Source organism: Apis dorsata, unplaced genomic scaffold, assembly GCF_000469605.1.
Source record: "Apis dorsata unplaced genomic scaffold, Apis dorsata 1.3 scaffold_696, whole genome shotgun sequence".
In the NCBI taxonomy this organism is placed as follows: Eukaryota; Metazoa; Arthropoda; class Insecta; order Hymenoptera; family Apidae; genus Apis; species Apis dorsata.
The window spans coordinates 130,799-135,321 of NW_006263875.1; the positions used below are offsets into that span (position 1 = coordinate 130,799).

The 4,523-nt window shown below is 42.3% G+C and overlaps 1 protein-coding gene and 1 long non-coding RNA gene across 5 annotated transcripts in view; one reads left to right on the forward strand and one right to left on the reverse strand.

The window, feature by feature from the left end:
* LOC116186449 overlaps positions 1-3,731 on the forward strand; it is a 24,021-nt gene extending 20,290 nt beyond the window's left edge. The window contains exon 3 of the long non-coding RNA XR_004151447.1: positions 3,297-3,731. This is a non-coding gene — a long non-coding RNA (uncharacterized LOC116186449). The remainder of the gene's footprint in view (positions 1-3,296) is intronic.
* The window catches only part of LOC102672458 (LIM domain-binding protein 2), a 143,859-nt gene that overhangs the window by 109,070 nt on the left and 30,266 nt on the right, over positions 1-4,523 (reverse strand). The gene's annotated exons all lie outside the window — the stretch shown is intronic.

A 4,523-nucleotide genomic window follows, 5' to 3' on the forward strand; every position in this document is an offset into this window, starting at 1 on the left:
AAAGAGGAAGAGAGAGAGAGAGAAAAAATGGAGGCAAAATTAATATCGGCAGGAACAGGTTTGAAAGACAATCCCCGAAAGTCCAGAACCCGGGATCGCGCAATTATTTATCGAATCTGTCATAACCGTGCAATAATTTACGTTGAAATTATGCAAACCGCGCGTGGGCGTGGCGTTCGATTAGCAAATAAAAAAGGAAGAGGAAGGAAAACGTACGTGGGGGGAATCGGCTGGGACACAAGTTGAAACACAACCTGCCTTTACTGAATCCGGTGTGTTTATGGTGATTTTACAACTCGATGGGTTACAACACCCACTTCTCGGCCGATAGATTTTCCACAGCGATCATCTACGCGATACACGTTTCGAGAATCCCGAGGGATGAAGAAGAGAAAGAAAGGAGGCTTGATGGGGTTGGAAGATGAAACGAAGACGCGTGGTATTATTATTTCCCATCGAAATTCGTTGAGGAGCGAATGAGAGAGAGAGAGAGAGAGAGAATATTTTTGGAGAGCACAAATATCATTTCTTCGCCCTTCTTGTTTCCTCCTCCATCTCTCAGAGTTTTTTCTTCTTCTTTGTTCGTTCTTGGTCTTTCTCCTTTCTTCGCTCCTACGCTCCCTTTCTCCTCCATTCTCTCTTATCTCTTCTTTTCTTACTTGGAATGCTTCTTTTCCCCTCCTTCTTTGTTTATTTTCACCGCATCTTTCTCCGATTTTTCTCTCTTTTCTTGAGAGACGTATCGATGGTTAGTTAAAATCCTTATCCCTCCCCTCCACTCCAGAGCCAATTCATTCGCAATTTGCCGAGATAAATGATAACCAAGTCACCCAGATATTTTACGCGGTGATATTGACCCAAACGAGCGCTCTATCCCTGTCAAAGCACGGATCCAAAGGGGCGAAATATTTTTTCGGGCACGTTGCCAATTGCTGACGTGACTATCCACTGTGTCAGCAGTGCACGTCAGCGACTACGTTGCACGAACGGAGAAAGGAGAACAGGAAATTTTCGTCGGTGACGAGGGAACCTCTCCTCTTTTTTTCCTCTTCCTTCTTTCTTTTTTTTTTTTTTTCTTTTTCTACGAGGTCGATCTTGTTAAAAATACCGACATTACGATTTACGGGATTAATCGTCCCGATACTTTGGCGCGTGATTATCGATTTCTCTTTCTACTCGATTCCACAACATTCTTAAAATAATTAAATTGGATATAAATTGGATGAAACGCGAGATTTCATCAAAATTGAAAAAATACAATTTATATCGAATTAATTGAAAACAAGCGATGATATAAATAATTAATGTGGAAGAAAATTATTAGGTGTTTAGATTTAGATCTTCTCTTTCCTCTAATGATATATCTATATCCAAAAAATTTTCTTTCTTTTTAACATAATTTAACAAATTTATCTCGAATCCTTTGGGCAAATTTTGATGAAAGAGATATCTGCAAAAATCTTGGAAGAAGAAGAAGAAGAAGAAGAAGGAAAAAATCGTCGAATTCTTGATAATCGTTGATAAATCTAAAACGTTGCACACCTGGGAACGCCTAACGAGGCCCCGTGCCAAGGGGCGCTAATGACATTAGCAAAACTGTCAGCGGTGAGATAGAGGCTGTAACGGGCCCGCTCATTGCCGGTGTAAATATTTATTCACGTTGATGCCGCATAAAATTGAAAATCTTCATAATGCGGGGCCACCGCGGCGCATACTAAGTCTCGTATTAGCATACATCGCTTAAATCTTGATTCGTGTTTATGGTGTGGCCTCGTGCTACGGAAAAGACCGCCTTTCAGCCATTATTAACGCGAGAGATGGAGAAATAACGCCTTTGATGAAATTTTCCACCACGTTCCGTGAAAATTAGAATTTATTAAATATCATCGATGCGATCAATCGAAAAATTGTTATCAAGAAAAAAAAATATATATATATATATCGTGTTACATCCACCAATCATTTCCTCCAATCTCGACTAATTACAAAATTATTAGACGAACCAAATATCGAGATGATGGAGTTTAACATCAAAGAACGGAGGTACATTATATTATACGCGACCAATTACTTTGCTATCTAGAGCTAATTAGAAAACTATTAGAACGAAAATATCGTGTAAACGTCAAAGAATACGTCCATGTTGCATTCTTGCCCGATTCGCCATTCAGTCCGCGGCCACTATCGAGAAGCATTCCGATAACACTGGCAATGAACGTTTTCTCATAAATCGCGCTGCTGTGTTGTACAAGCACCTCCGATAAATGTATCAAATGCGAGCTCGCCAATTTGCAAACAGTAATTACTACGGCGTACTACGGTGTACTAGATGTCAAGATGACGCGACAAAGATCAATTCGCCGATTATTCGTTGAATTCTCGAGTCGAGAAAATTATCTCCTCGAAAAATTCGAGTTTTAAAAATTTTCATTTTCGAAAAATTTTTTCCTCTCCCTCCCTCTCTCTCTCTCGCACATGCACGCACACAATCGATCGATAAGAGAGTTTTCTCCATGCGGTGGTTACGGATAAATATATCAAACAAATGGCGTTGAGAACCACTGGTGGTCGCACTGCACGACAAGTGCATCGCCGATCGTGTGTGAGTGCGCTACACGTTCACTACACACGCGTGCACGTTCCTCGCCGATGCTCTCCTCTATACACGTGCACGGAACGCCTCGACGCGTGTGAGGGTGCATCGATGTGAGCGTAGAGTCACCGACACTCGTGCTGCTCGTCCTTCCATTCTATACAGGGTGTTTCAAAAATAATTGGCTCGAATTTTAAAACATCCTCTCCTCGCGGTCGAAGAGAGAGAGAGAGAGAAACGTTGTAATAAACGCGCTTGGAAATGTGTGTCAAGTTCGAGTATCGCCGTGGAAGGCTGCTTTTAACAATACCGACACTGATTGAGCTGATGAAATAACGAGGTAAACGAATTATGAAAAACCTAGATTAGATATATTATCTGCCACTCCAGTTTTATATTATATGCGACGATTTCCACATCACTCTTCGAGCATATAATCGAGTATATATATATATATATATAGAGTGTTTAAAATTGGAAACACCCTGTACATCTAGATAGCCATATAACAGTAACTTGGAGACGGTATACAAACATATTACATGGAAAGTCGAGGGGTGGAGTAAATACAAACAGGATGCCCTAAAAAGAAAATAAAAGAGGAGAGAAAGAAGGAAGATTCGTGTCGTAAGGGTTCTCCTCTTTCTCGTCCTCCACCTCTCCCTCCCTCCCTCTCTCTCTTCTTCACTTCATATCCACCAAGTAACGCCTACGCGGCCAGCAAAGAGTTGCCTTCGAAAGAGAAGGAATATAATTGCGCGCGATCGATAAATTCTCCGAACGTGCATCAACAACTCCATTTTGCACAAATAACGTATATTTCCGCTAATGAAGTGCCTTAGCTGCACTGACTTCCCCTTGTTCCCCTGTAAAACATTAATGTATGCCGTCGTAAAACGCTGCTGCACTCGTCTCGAAAGGTGGAGCACATCGGGGGTGCGCTCCAAGGACAGAGAGAGGAGGGGAGGAAGAAAGAAAAAAAATGATATATGCACGTACTAGTAAGTATTCATTTTTCCCCCCCCCTCTCCCTCCCCGAAAAGCAAATTGTACGCGTCGACTGGCTGTTCGAGCGTGCAATTAAATTTCATCAAAAACGGAAAACTCTTCGTGGCACCATGGGGTGAGGCGAAATACGTTATAGGTTGTCTGCCTTCTTCGCCATCATCCACGCATTCATGTACGCAGGTTATACACAGGGTGTTTCGCGCGATGAGAAAAGTATTCAAATCGTGGCTTTCATTTTTTTTTCCTCAACCCTTTATTGGGATGGGGACAAGGGCGATCATTTCTTCGAACATCTAAGAAGACGGTAATTCTTGTAAACTTTCGCAGTTGCGACGAAACGAGTTTCGTTCATCGAGAAATTTACTTTTCGAAAAGATTAGGAAAAAAAAGAAAAGGAGAATCGAAGAAAAGTCGCGACCTTTATTTTTCCTTATTTTCTCCGGATATCGATAAACGACACTTGCCTCGAAACGAAATACAACTTCTTTCAACTTCCGATTTAACCCACAAACCCATCCAACTTCTTTCCCTTCCAAAAATTTCAGGGATCGTCGAACGAAAACACAACCAAACCCTTCGTATTGCATCCGATTCGAAAATGAGCGGAGAGAGAAGAAGGATAAAAATACCTGCTCGCGCAAGTATCAACCAACAGTTTCACGACTGTAAAGCGCGGCGTGGACAAGGAGGTATCGATGGTTTAGAAAATATTTCAGTTCCACTGTTCGGCGTGACTCACCCTGTATATGTACCAGGAATAACGCATGTATACATAGGCCATAGATACGTGGACCAACACGCGGCCGTACATAATGTGATATAACACACGTACCTGTCGTACATACGTGGACGGTGCGCGCGTGTGGGTGAGGAGGCAAGAGAAAGGGCGGCGGGCGGGGAGGGGGAGGAGGAGGAGGAGGAG